We start from the raw sequence: 15,213 nt of genomic DNA on the forward strand, positions 1-15,213 counted from the left end.
CAGACCAATTGTGTGATTGGATTGAAGAGTTCCTAGATAACAGAACGCAGCATGTCAATGGAGAGAAGTCTTCCGAAGTAAGAGTGATTTCAGGTGTGCCGTAGGGGAGTGTCGTAGGACCGTTGCTATTCACAATATACATATATGACCTTGTGGATGACATCGGAAGTTCACTGAGGCATTTTGCGGATGATGCTGTGGTATATCGAGAGGTTGTAACAATCGAAAATTGTACTGAAATGCAGGAGGATCTGCAGCGAATTGACGCATGGTGCAGGGAATGGCAATTGAATCTCATTGTAGACAAGTGTAATGTGCTGCGAATACACAGAATGGAAGACCCCTTATCATTTATCTACACTTTAGCAGGTCAGCAACTGGAAGCAGTTAAGTGCATAAATTATCTGGGAGTACGCATTAGGAGTGATTTAAAATGGAATGATCATATAAAGTTGATCGTCGGTAAAGCAGATGCCAAACTGAGATTCATTGGAAGAATCCCATGGAAATGCAATCCTAAAACAAAGGAAGTAGGTTACAGTACGCTTGTTCGCCCACTGCTTGAATACTGCTCACCAGTGTGGGATCCGTACCAGATAGGGTTGATAGAAGAGATAGAGAAGATCCAACGGAGAGCAACGCACTTCGTTACAGGATCATTTAGTAATGGAGAAATCGTTACGGAGATGACAGATAAACTACAGTGGAAGACTCTGCAGGAGAGACGCTCAATAACTCGGTACGGGCTTTTGTTGAAGTTTCGAGAACATACCTTCACCGAGGAGTCAAGCAGTATAATGCTCCGTCGTACGTATATCTCGCGAAGAGACCATGAGGATAAAATCAGAGAGATTAGAGCCCACACAGAGGCATACCGACAGTCCATCTTTCCACGAACAATACGAGACTGGAATAGTAGGGAGAACCGATAGAGGTACTCAAGGTACCCTCCGCCACACACCGTCAGGTGGCTTGCGGAGTATGGATGTAGATGTAGATGTAGAAGATATTACTGACTGCAATAAAAGAACACAATGGTCACTCTCGAGCGCTGTAGATGATGCTGAACTGCTACCATGCCACTGTGTGGACCTTCATCCCTGATGAAAGTCATGGCACTGAAGTATTGTTGAACAGAACTTGCGCTCCTGCCTTTCTTACTTCTCTCTCCAACTTGCCTTTAACAAATCTATGACGAGCTCAGTGAAGTGCTGGTAAGTCTTAACCACAGATCAAACTACCTCACATTTAATATTGAAACAAAAAGGCCAAGGACCTGCTTTCCATGGAATATCGTCATAGTAAGACAAACGAATTAGGACTGCATGGTTATACAGTTCAAGGAAAGAAAAATGACGCGCCACGACGGAATTATCCTAACGGGACGGAATCCTACTGCTGTCCAGTGCATCTCCAGACACTTCTTCGGCCTGGAATCTCATTGACTGGAGTAGAATTGTCTTCAGTGATGAGTCTCGCTTCAAATTGAGCCCCAATGGCCAGCGAAGATGGGTATAGAGACGCCCTAGACGTCGATGGGAGACCAAACTGACTTTCGCCCGCCGTAAGGTCCTACAACCAGGAGTAATGGTCTGGATGCCATTTCATTTCATAGCAGAACTCCTCTGGTTGTCATCAAGGCACTCTCACAGCATAGCAGTACGTCGACGATGTTCTGCGCCCCGTTTTGTTGCCCTTCATGGCAAGCCATTCTGGGATTGAATTTCAGCAAGATAATGCCCTCCAAAACATGGCGAAAGTTTCTACTACTTGTCTTCATGCTTGTCAAACTCTACCTTGGCCAGCAGGGTCACCCGATCTCTCCCCAACAGACAGCTGTATGGGCAGGACCCTCCAACTAGCTCGGGATTTTGACGATCTAACACGCCAGTTGCAGAGAATTTGGCAATATATCCCTCAGGAGAACATGCAATAACTCTATCAACCAATGTCAAGCCGAATAACTGCTAGCGTAAGGACGAGAGGTGGAGCAACTCTTTAATGACCTTCTCAATTTGTGCAGCTCTTTCTCTTGAATACATCATCCTGTATTTTTTCTCTGAAACTGTAATCATTTGCTTGACCGTGCGTGTATATGACATCTACCGACTTCCGTCCCATTTGGATACTTCCTTCATAGTGCGTCTTTTATTCTCTTAGAGTGTATTTCTTTTTAGTGTGTGTCCTATCCAGGATGTGTTGTAGGGCAATAGTTTGGGTATGAGATGCAAATCGAGTCTAAGTTTAATAAGTTATTTATTTACTTTAATGTCTCAACTCACACCATTTTAATGTGGCAGAGAATAACTTTCCACACTAGGAGCACAAAGTTACCTAAAACTTTTAAACGTTGTGCTCTCTAGAAGCTCAGTTCAGTGATGAATGTTCTTCTGACACTATGAGGAGGTACCTCAATTCCGTGGAAGACTGCTTGGGAACGTTGCAAGCTTTTATAAGCAGCGCACCTCGCAAATGCAAGGTAAACGAGACTAAGATCCATAAACAATACAATTAATCACGGAACGCAAATTTAGCAGCATACTCCGCAGTTTGTGAGCTGCTCAGAAAGTGGATAGCGCAAATGCGAAACGCAACACTTACTCCAAACGTTGAAAATGTGTACCCCAATCGGCAACCAAACAAAACTCCCCACTTTTGGAAAAACTCTCCATGGAAGGTACGATACCCAACCATTGCCACAGTGATCAACGTCAATTTCGCTTTACTGGCGTGAATACAGGGGAACCTTGTAGAAATTCCTCATTCCTGGCTCATAGAGTGCTTATTAACATGCGAGCTGATATCGGCTGCTAGCCATGTTCCATTCATTGGTCGAGCCCTCCGCACCTAACCGTGGTGGTGGGCAAAGTTCATTTGATTGGATAACAAAATCTGGAGGGAGAGGCAACTGATTCTATTGTGGAGGCCGAGGATTCTTGTGGCGGCCTGTTCTTAGATTTGTACAGGGAGGTGAACTGACACACACAGTCCTACCCTAGGGACTTGCAGTGGCTTGATGGCAGCTGCCTTCAACAGAGACCTCTGCATTCGCCACCAAAGCGTGGAGTAGGGTTCTACCGCAACTGCTTCCATGAACTGCAGTGTCCTGGGGACCCTCTTCCCTTCTCCAGAGCACTGTGACTGAATTCAGAAGGAAAACCTGGGCCTGCTCATTTCTTAAGCAAGATAATCGGAAGCCTTCTTCCTGAGTTAGCATGAGTTGCACTCTTCTCAAAAGCAGTTAAAAAATGAGTAGAATGGTAAAAAGGAGCTATTGTATTTGGATGTGCACATGACCACACTGGGAATGAAGTTGCCCGATGTGTTGGTGTGTCAGTGTGGACTGCCCGACATCTCTACATGGAGTGGTGTGCCAGGCACAGCCATGTAACACCGCGTTAGGGCAGTGGTCCCAAAAACATCCTATCCACCAGGGGCTAGAGACGCATTTCACGCTGTGACAATCACAATCGGTTTTAAACCTGGCAGATACTGCTGTTGTTAGTGATTGTAGGTTCATATCAACAGTTTCTGAGCGACTGTTCGGAAAAGGATCTGTATGCAATAAATATTTGGAGATTTGGAGAAGGATTCCTCGTAAGAAGCCATTACTCACTGAAATACATAAAGGTGTACGTCTTCAGCTGAGGAAGTGGACTATGTAGCCGACTGTAGGAATGTAATGTCGTCCGACAAGTAGCGATTTTGCACCAAAAACGCAATGAGATTTTAACATGTAGAGTGAAGAGAGCGTGGTTCAGGTCGGAGTTGTTTCTGTGATGTGTTGCTTATGTCTTTCGCACCGTTACTTGAGCCCACTCATTTTTTTCGTCTGGTTTTTTAAGCACACTATTAAATAAAATACAAGCAATAGCATATGTAATTTGCAAACAGATCTTTAAAATTTTATATAATCAGCGGCGTAATTCGTTGAAAGTTCCGTGATGTGCCCTGCTGGCGCGTTCTGCAACAGTGTGGCGAACGGTTTGCCTTGGTGCTCCACAGTCGCGTTTTAAAGATGGAGCCCTACCACATTTACACTCCTGGAAATGGAAAAAAGAACACATTGACACCGGTGTGTCAGACCCACCATACTTGCTCCGGACACTGCGAGAGGGCTGTACAAGCAATGATCACACGCACGGCACAGCGGACACACCAGGAACCGCGGTGTTGGCCGTCGAATGGCGCTAGCTGCGCAGCATTTGTGCACCGCCGCCGTCAGTGTCAGACAGTTTGCCATGGCATACGGAGCTCCATCGCAGTCTTTAACACTGGTAGCATGCCGCGACAGCGTGGACGTGAACCGTATGTGCAGTTGACGGACTTTGAGCGAGGGCGTATAGTGGGCATGCGGGAGGCCGGGTGGACGTACCGCCGAATTCCTCAACACGTGGGGCGTGAGGTCTCCACAGTACATCGATGTTGTCACCAGTGGTCGGCGGAAGGTGCACGTGCCCGTCGACCTGGGACCGGACCGCAGCGACGCACGGATGCACGCCAAGACCGTAGGATCCTACGCAGTGCCGTAGGGGACCGCACCGCCACTTCCCAGCAAATTAGGGACACTGTTGCTCCTGACGTATCGGCGAGGAGCATTCGCAACCGTCTCCATGAAGCTGGGCTACGGTCCCGCACACCGTTAGGCCGTCTTCCGCTCACGCCCCAACATCGTGCAGCCCGCCTCCAGTGGTGTCGCGACAGGCGTGAATGGAGGGACGAATGGAGACGTGTCGTCTTCAGCGATGAGAGTCGCTTCTGCCTTGGTGCCAATGATGGTCGTATGCGTGTTTGGCGCCGTGCAGGTGAGCGCCACAATCAGGACTGCATACGACCGAGGCACACAGGGCCAACACCCGGCATCATGGTGTGGGGAGCGATCTCCTACACTGGCCGTACACCACTGGTGATCGTCGAGGGGACACTGAATAGTGCACGGTACATCCAAACCGTCATCGAACCCATCGTTCTACCATTCCTAGACCGGCAAGGGAACTTGCTGTTCCAACAGGACAATGCACGTCCGCATGTATCCCGTGCCACCCAACGTGCTCTAGAAGGTGTAAGTCAACTACCCTGGCCAGCAAGATCTCCGGATCTGTCCCCCATTGAGCATGTTTGGGACTGGATGAAGCGTCGTCTCACGCGGTCTGCACGTCCTGCACGAACGCTGGTCCAACTGAGGCGCCAGGTGGAAATGGCATGGCAAGCCGTTCCACAGGACTACATCCAGCATCTCTACGATCGTCTCCATGGGAGAATAGCAGCCTGCATTGCTGCGAAAGGTGGATATACACTGTACTAGTGCCGACATTGTGCATGCTCTGTTGCCTGTGTCTATGTGCCTGTGGTTCTGTCAGTGTGATCATGTGATGTATCTGACCCCAGGAATGTGTCAATAAAGTTTCCCCTTCCTGGGACAATGAATTCACGGTGTTCTTATTTCAATTTCCAGGAGTGTGTAAAGAAAATCTCCGCTTGTGCCATGATTAGAGCGTATTCTGTTAATAGTTGTTCATATTCTGCACGTTTGGTCAAAGGCAGGAGGTTTCTTTCTTGCACGTTGCAAGTTCTGGCAATGTGAAGGGTAAGCGTCTGACCAGTCTCGTTCCCATGCGTCAGTTAAGTTGAACTGAGATGTGTGCAGTTCCATGGTTGTTTTCATGGGTGGTTTTCTTGATCGATGTCAATTGCAGTTTTGTAAACGTCTGTATGGTAATGCATCAGTGTTGTCAAAACTCTGCAGCAGTTTGCACTTCGTAGATGAAAGCTCGTAACAGTGCTGCGAGCTGTCAGGCACCTTCTTCCACTCGACTACAGGTCGTATCTCCGCTGCGGTGTTCTGCAGATGATTCTTGTAGGACAGTGTCGGGTTCAATGAAACCCATACATATGGGTACTGAATGTGGTGAAGTAGTCACCAAATTTAACATGGAGGTGTTTATTCGCCTGTCTATCCCACGAATGAAAGCAAGCTGTCTCTATTTTTGTGGGGTTTGGTTTCAGTCTCCATTTCCGAAAGTATGTTCTCGTTATTACCAGGTAAGACGTTAAGATGGCTTCCGTTGCTTCAAAATTTCCTTGCGCCAGTTATCGGCATAAACAAACTTGTGAGATCTAGTTTCAAGCATAATGGATATGTATAGATTAAACAGCAGTGAGCGAGGACATGTTCCTTAGGTAGACCATCGTTTAGCGTCATTGAAGAGCTTATCCTGTTGCCCAGTATGATTCGAAATGACCTCCCGGCAAGCAAGTTTGACTGTTTTTCAGAGTGGAATTATATGAACGAGTTTGTAGAGAAGACAGTGTCTCCAGACTATATCGTAAGCTGGTGAGAGATGTTTTTAAGACCAACAGTTACACCTTGCTTCACATCTTCATAATCTATGTAATGGAAATTCCCGTCTTCCAAGATGACGACATCAGTGTTCACTGGTCCGACGAACACTCAGGTACCTTATCTAATCTCGAATGGCACGATAAGCCACCCTATTTTAATGGAAATGGAAATGAGCGTTTGGCGTCATTGGCCGGGAGGCCCCTCGCGGGGCAGGTCCGGCCGCCATATCGCAGGTCTTATTACATTCGGCGCCACATTGGGCGACCTGCACGCCGGATGGGGATGAAATGATGATGAACACAACACAACACCCAGGCCCTGAGCGGAGAAAATCTCCGACCCAGCCGGGAATCGAACCCGGGCCCAGAGGACGGCAATCCGTCACGCTGACCACTCAGCTACTGGGGCGGACACCCTATTTTAATACCACAAAAAACCTGGAGCTATATGGAACAGTGGGTGAGTTGTAACAATCAGCCTCTTCGCGGTTTCGTAGACCCGTGGTGTCTAAACATCAGTGAGATGGATGGATGTGGCATACCTGAAGAAACTGTGGACTCTATTCCTCGCTTAATAATTGTGGCCATTGCCAAGGCAAGACGCGTTGTTACACGGTATCAACGTAACGCCACCTAGGGGTGAATATATTTTTTTCCAGTGTTCTTATTTTATGTTGCCCATTCCAACTCCTGCCCACCAGCAGAGATGAAACAGCAATTGGATTCTCACCAGTCAGCCTACGGCTTCAAGGACCTGTGATTATCAAACTAGTAAAAGTCAGTGATTCTTCAACTTTTCCAGGTGTATTTCGTGATGATGTAGTTCGCCGGTGAACGGTCAGAAGTCAGTGTCGAACGGTCAAGCGAACCAGTTTGCCATCATCAGGTCGGTTGATGAACTGGTTGCCTAGAAGCTGGCGCAGTGCTTTTACACCCAGACCCTAGCTTCCAGCCGGGTGCTCTATTAGCGGTCCGCACCCAGGTGCGAGCACACATCCATCATCTCCTTCCCCCTCCTCCTCCTCCTCCCCCTCCTCAACCCCTCAACACGGCGCTTACGCCACGTTTCGCTCCCGAGGACGTATGCTGGAGGCGTCTTGGCTGTTGCTGCTCCTGCCTCTGAAATCAGTTTGTTGTGGGATATCTCCTCCCACTTCTTAAGCAGACTGACAAGATAAGCGCAGGTTGCCAGTGCTTACTAAGGATGTAGCCAGTCACGGCTGACCAGCAGTTCTCTTACTCTCCTCTTAATCTCTATAGATTATTTAATGACACAGTCTCAGAAGTTAGATGTCTGTATAAGTACCATTGGTCATAGTCCATCCTGTATAATGAAGTCTGCAGTGCGTTCTCTGACGAAAAGTGCAACAAGATAAAGTTAACAACACACCAAACTATCATAAACTGTAACGAAATTAAGCAACGCAAGTTGCATAGCAAAGTAGACAATTAACGAGATGCTTTTATTACACAACGAAGTTAAGCGCTGTCGGGCGTGGTCGGCACTTCGATGGGTGACCATCCAGGCCGCCTTGCGCTGTTGCCATTTTTCGGGGTGCACTCAGTCCCGTGATGCCAATTGAGGAGCTACTCGACCGATTAGTAGCGGCTTCGGTCAAGGATACCATCATAACGACCAGGAGAGCGGTGTGCTGACCCCACGCCCCTCCTATCCGCATCCTCCACTGAGGATCACACGGCGGTCGGATGGTCCCTGTAGGCCACTCGTGGCCTGAAGACAGAGTGCTTTTTTTTTTTTTTATAACGCAACAGTGATATTTACATTTCCGTAAAATCGACATACCGGGCACCCATTAGTACCAAACGGTGGCCATGAGATGAGTGACTGAAGTGACTGAATGGCCCAGCAAGGAGGCCCAGAGCAGAATGACCCAGAATCTTAGTTCGCAGCGCTCAACCAGCTTACTTTCTAAAATACTATATGAAGGGGACGACTTCTTGCTGTTGCCAAAGTGACAGACGAGAATATGGCTAACTTAATGAATGAACGGGGGAATGCTGCAGAAACTTCGCACTCTTGGCGTTCAAAACGCGCCTTAACAAATGGGAAATCGGTAGTTTGATGGAGCAGTGTCCTGTCAATTGGTCGGTATCTTAGACCCAAGTGGGGCGGCTCAGTTCGATTGGCTGCACTAAATTTTGGGGTGAAAGCAATGGACCTGCCGACGCTGGGCGGGTGGTGTCTTGGTGTCTCGTCCTTTGATGTCCCACCAGAATAGGCAGAAATTACGTGCTCAGTTATCCTCTGAGGATGGCGGTGGCAGAGCGGCGCCCACCACTCAAGGCTAGGAGAGGCGCCGGCTCCGACAGGCTGCAGCCTTAGGCCGGTATTACACTGTCAAATTTCTTTGACGTAAAGATTTGACATATCAACTTTGACAAAGAAAGCAGTCTGGGATGCTATAAAAAAGGAAACGGGGAGAGGCAAACAAACGCAGAATAACAAACTGCATAACATACTGCATAAATCATCCACAACACTTAGCAAACTACGTAAGCGAGCATTATTCAAGTATTGCAGAGAAATTACAGCAAAAATTCCCCAAAACAAATACAACACCTGTAAATAATGTTGCACTAAATACAATGATGTTATTTACAACGACAGAGAATGAAGTCAATAAAACTGTTCAAAAACTAAAAAATAAGAAGTCATTAGGCTTAGATGAAGTACCAATGTGTGTACTGAAACAATGCACAGAGATTATACAAGGCCCCTTAACAAACGTAGTAAATGAAGCCTTCACATCAGGGACATCTCCAGAGCAGTTAAAACAGGCAAGAGTTGTATCTTTGCTTAAGAAAGGTAATGCAGAAGACATAGAAAATTACCGAGCCATTTTCCTGGTGCCACAATTCTCAAAAATAATAGAAGCAATTATGGAAGACAGATTAATGAATTAATTGAATAAATACAATCTTTTAAGCAAATCACAGTTTGGTTTCCGAAGTGGCAAAGATATGGAGTCAGCCATAGTAGAATTCACAAAAGTTGTACTTGATGCTCTTGACAAAGATGAGTGTGTCACAGGCATATTTGTGGATCTTTCTAAGGCCTTTGATGCAGTCTACCATAAGATTCTATTTAAAAAATGAGAACCCTTAGGAATAAGAGGGGTAGCTAATGGCTGTTTCGATCATACCTAGTAGATAGGGTACAAAGAATAGAGATAACATATACTTCAAATAGACCTAAACATTTAGTAAAACACTTATCAGAACTAAAATACATTAATATAGGGGTTCAGCAAGGTAGAATATTAGGACCAATATTATTCTTGATACACATCAATGACTTTCCCAGTAGCGTTACTCATGGTGAAAAAAATTCTCTTCGCTGATGACAGCAATATTGTAGTCACTGAGAAAAGAAGAGAAAGTAAATGAAACTCTTAAGGAAGTTTATGAATGGTCAATAAGTAATAAAGTGACACTGAACATAAAGAAAACGAATGCCATGAATTTCAGTTTGAAGAGGGAAAATGAAAAGGTTAAATTAAAAGTAGATCATACCTCTGTAGACTGAGTAACAAATGCAAAATTTCTAGGAATGAATATTGATTCTCAGCTGAAGTGGTGTGAACACACAAAGGTACTTGCAAACAGAATGTCATCAGAATGTTACGCCCTTAGAATACTATAAGTGCGTAACATGCAGTGCCTTTTAGTTACATACTATTCATATGTACACTCAGTTCTTAACTATGGCATTCTTTTTTGGGGAACAAATGTACAAAATATGAACACAATTTTCAAACTCCAGAAAAGAGTCATAAGAATAATAATCAAAAATAGTAGTCAATCTCATTGTAAAGATCTGTTCAAAACACTGGGGATTTTAACTGCTCCGTGTGAATACATTTACCAGTCAGTTGTACACATCAAAAATAACATTGGTAATTACTGCACAAACAACTCTGTCCATGACCATGGAACAAGAGGTAGATTCAACTTACATATACCAAGCAAAAATAAACGTAAAACTCAAACTAGCATTTTCTACCAAGGAATAAAACTGCACAATAAATTACCAAAAGAAATTAAAGAAATTGCAAAAATATACTTATTTAAAAAAGGCAGCTAAAAAGTACCTGTTATGCAATACATTTCATACATTGAAGGATTTCTCAGATAAAACAGAGTAGGGGTTTGGTAAAAACGAATGTTATACAAATAAATAATAATAATGATTATAAAACATCCAACATTCCACAGAACACCTTAACACTATGCTTTTTTTTCCTTCTTTTTTCCTTTTCTATAAATACTTACCATCAACCTATGCATAGCACAACACTAACACCTCTTCCACTTTCTGAGCTCAACATCTCACTCATTATAGAGGGATGCTGACTGAGTTTTCCAGGATAACAAATGGGATTTGTGGTACAGAAAATGGCCCAGAGAGCACCAGTGTATGTGTGCGTTTGTGTGTGTAGTGAGTGAAGTGTTATGAAACAATGTGTGTATAGTGTGTGCACTGACTGATAGTAGGATATGAGTGAACAGTGTGGCATTACATTATTTCAAGTTATTTGTATAAAAAGTATTGTATACCAGGAGTAATTCTAATGATTGTGTCTAACTAGAAGTCTGTAAATGTATTTGTGTACGAATGAGCTTATTTTAAATTGGTCTAAACCTGTAAATACTTTGACATGTCCTATATCCTTGTAGAAAGATGAATAAAGCTACTACTACTGCTAGGGCTAGATGATAACGTAATATCGGCCTTATTTCCACAAAAACTGGCCTCCTCCCAAGAAAGAGGACCCAGACATCTCAATGGGAGGACACCTCAACCACTGAGAAAAATTCAAAGCTTTCCTCCTATCAAATGTACCTAGTACACTCTAAATAAAATTAAGCAGAAAATGATGGTAAAAGTCAGTCATTATCGTTTAGCTATATGTAACAGTAATGCCACAATAAATTGCACTTTCATCATTACTACGCCTTTAAAAAGCAGTGGTGGACTTTATTTTATAATATTTACAGTTGTTGTGTGAAGTTGAATAATTATAACATTGTGGAATTAATTTCATTTAGAGGTATTCTGTAATTAATGTTAAAAGTCTTTATTATTACTCTGTCTATAGCTTGAACCATTTTCATTGGAACACTATAATCTACATATTGCTTTCCTTTCTTCGAGTCTCATGGAATTTGTTGCATCTCATATGCAGAACACCATTATTTTCGTTATTGACAATGTGTTTCTTTAATTCATTTCTTCAAGCAGACAAAACATTTACACGCAATTTTAAAAATCTGCACAAGTGCCAATTATTTCCTTCGTACTCATATTGATTTAAGATATTTCTCATACTAGAGATTGATTGTGTCTTCTCACACCCGTTCAAAGCCATTTACGAATACTTTTATTTAATTTCGAATATTTCTTCAAGTTTTTATTATTGTTTGCTTGAAACTTTCGCTTTCTCCTTAATATTTACCTATTCCATTGGAGATTTACTTTTCTTTTGCTTTCTTCTTGGTTGCAACACGTTTTGATATTTAAATAAGCGCCTTTGTTAAATGTCTGCCTGCCGAGTTCCCTCACACTAGACCGACTGCAGATTGGTAGACACTGCAGTGTGAACACTGTTCAGCGGGGTGGGTGAAGGGGGGGAGGGAGGGGGGAGGAAAGGGTGGTGATACGGTGGCACCTGTGAGTTAAATCCGGCGATCGCGGCGGCCACGCGGTTCGGCCACCTCTGGATTCTTCACCATATCGTCTGTTGAGGTGTGTCCTAACGGCTCGTGAGAAGTGAGCTGGTGCACCATCATGCTGTAACCACATCTTCTACATCTACATCTAAATTTATACTCCGCAAGCCACCCAACGGTGTGTGGCGGAGGGCACTTTACGTGCCACTGTCATTACCTCCCTTTTCTGTTCCAGTCGCGTATGGTTCGCGGGAAGAACGACTGTCGGAAAGCCTCCGTGCGCGCTCGAATCTCTCTAATTGTACATTCGTCATCTCCTCGGGAGGTATAAGTAGGGGGAAGCAATATATTCGATACCTCATCCAGAAACACGCATTGCGTGGCAGATTCCAAGAACAGATCCAATACGTTTTGTAGGAAGATCGGGTATACAGGATCGGTTAGCTTAACTGGAAGGAGGTGTGACCCAATCACATGACCCTCTAGAATACCAGCCCTCACGTTAATATCAAACCGGTGCTGAAATCCGTGGCACGAGAGTTTTCTTCTGCCCAGACATGGCTGTTCCGCGAATTCGGAACACATTCCCTAGAGAACTTACATTCATCTGTGAACAGAACTCGTTGTGGAAACAGGTGTGTCGAAGCAGCAGTGCAGGAACCACGTGCAGTAGGCATCGCATTGTGGAAAGTTTGTTGGACCAATTGCGTGAACCCTTTATTATTATTATTATTATTTTTTAAACTATGGGACTTAACGTCTGTGGTCATCAGTCCCGTAGAACTTAGAAGTACTTAAACCTAACTAACGCAGGATTCGAACCTGCGACCGTAGCAGTCGCGCGGTTCCGGACTGCGCGCCTAGAACCGCTAGACCACCGCGGCCGGCGAACCCTTCGTTAAGTAGTACGGATGTAATGGTTGCACCAGACGATGCTGTGACTAACACCCATTGCTCGCGCAGTTTTTAGGGTACTCTTTGACAGATTCTCTTCAAAGTGATGCAGTACATCTTCAAATTGAGGCGTGCGGCGTTGCCGTGGAGCATCACGGTCCTGTTTACTCATGGTGAAGGTGCCTATTTCTCCGAACCGCTGCGTAACTTGGACAAAAAGTTTATGCGATGGCGTGCTACATTGTGGAAAATATCCATAATACAGCCGACCAGCAGCTCTTCCGTCGCCTCGGCCTTCCTCATACACAAGGAGCCTGTCTGTGTATTGCTGTAAACGTGTACCAAACCATTTTTACCGAATAGGAGAGGTGTAGGCACTGAATAGGTCTCGCAGCAACGCAGACGTTAAGACACATCAGGTGACCGCCTGACGTAGTACAGCGTCATCCTGTCTACCCTATTGCATACCAGGACAAGAAACTCTGAGACTTTTCTCTAAGCAGATGTGGAAGCATTACACATCTGATTGGTTGATTGGTTTAAAAGAGGGGGAAAGGGACAAAACTACGAGGTCATCGGTCCCTTGTTCCTAACAAAACAATGCCACAAGTGTGAGAATAAAACTGATGAGTGACCGAGCGGTTCTAGGCGCTACAGTCTGGAACCGCGCGACCGCTACGGTCGCAGGTTCGAATCCTGTCTCGGGCATGGATGTGTGTGATGTCCTTAGGTTAGTTAGGTTTAAGTAGTTCTAAGTTCTAGAGGACTGATGACCTCAGAAGTTAAGTGTAATTGTGCTCAGAGCCATTTGAAAACTGATGAGTCATATAACACAAAACGGAAAGAAAGGAAAGACCGCAAGAACGAAGAAGGAAAGGCAACAAGGAACAAAAGAGGACAAGAAAACAGAGAGATGCAAGAAACAGGAGAGAGTAAAACAAGAAAGCAGATTACAGTGGCTGGCCGACCACGAAAATGAAAAGGAAAAGCCAGCCACCCTGCAACACTTTAAAACTTCCACCCTAAAAGCACTAGGGTGGAGGACGCAGAAGGACAAAGGACAGGCGCTAAAACTCAGATCGAACAATAAAACCCACCCTCACGGATGAAACTTAAAAACCATATCAGCCGATGAGGCGTTGTCTGCTAAAATCAATGATAACGAGTCCGGCAACCAAAGATGAAGTCGCAGGGCAGCCAAAGAAGGACAGAGCAGAAGAATATGGGCCACTGTCAACCGGGCACGGCACCGACACTGAGGTGGGTCTTCACGGCGCAGGAGGTAGCCGTGGGTCGCCCAGGCATGGCCAATGCGGAACCTGCAGAGAACCACAGAGTCCTGTGAGCGGCCCTCATCGAGGACTTCCACTCATTCGTGTGGCTCGCAGTTTGTTGTGCGTACTGAGATTTTGCCATTCCATCTCCCAGGGCTGAAAAACCTTGTGGCGTAATAGCGAATGCAGGTCAGTTGCGGGGATGCCCATTTCCAGAAGTCGTTTCCGTGTAGCCTGTTTGGCCAGCCTGTCAGCAAGTTCATTGCCTGGGATTCCGACGTGACCAGGGGTCCAGACGAACACCACTGAACGGCTGGACCGTTCCAGGGCATAAATGGACTCCTGGATGGACGCTACCAAAGGATGACGAGGGTAGCACTGGTCGATAGTTTTCAGGCTTGCCGGCCGGAGTGGCCGAGCGGTTCTAGGCGCTTCAGTCTGGAACCGCGCGACCGCTACGGACGCAGGTTCGAATTATGCCTCGGACATGGATGTGTGTGGTGTCCTTAGGTTAGTTAGATTTAAGTAGTTCTAAGTCCTAGGGGACTGATGACCTCCGCTGTTATGTCCCATAGTGCTCAGAGCCATTTGAATCATTTTCAGGCTGCTCAAGGAGTCAGTACATAAAAGAAAAGACTCTCCAGGGCATGAACGGAGATACTGAAGTGCACGAGACGTGGTCACCAGCTCTGCAGTGAATACACTGCAGCCAACGGGTAAGGAATGCTGTTCAATATGGGCGCCGTGAACGTAGGCAAAGCCAACGCGACCATCAGCCGTCGGTGTAAACCACTTCAGCGCCCTGGAACACGTTAAGAATCGAGAGGAAGTGACAGCAGAGAGTCGCAGGGTTAACAGAGTCCTTAGGGCCACGTGAAAGGTCCAGACGAAGCTGTGGTTGAGGCGTACACCATGGAGGCGTACGTGAGTGGACAGCAAGTAGAGGTGGTAAAGGGAAGGACTCCAGTTTGTAGAGAAGGGACCGCATGCAAACCGCAATCTTTAGCCCCGA

This window comes from Schistocerca americana, chromosome 8, assembly GCF_021461395.2.
Source record: "Schistocerca americana isolate TAMUIC-IGC-003095 chromosome 8, iqSchAmer2.1, whole genome shotgun sequence".
Classification (NCBI taxonomy): domain Eukaryota; kingdom Metazoa; phylum Arthropoda; class Insecta; order Orthoptera; family Acrididae; genus Schistocerca; species Schistocerca americana.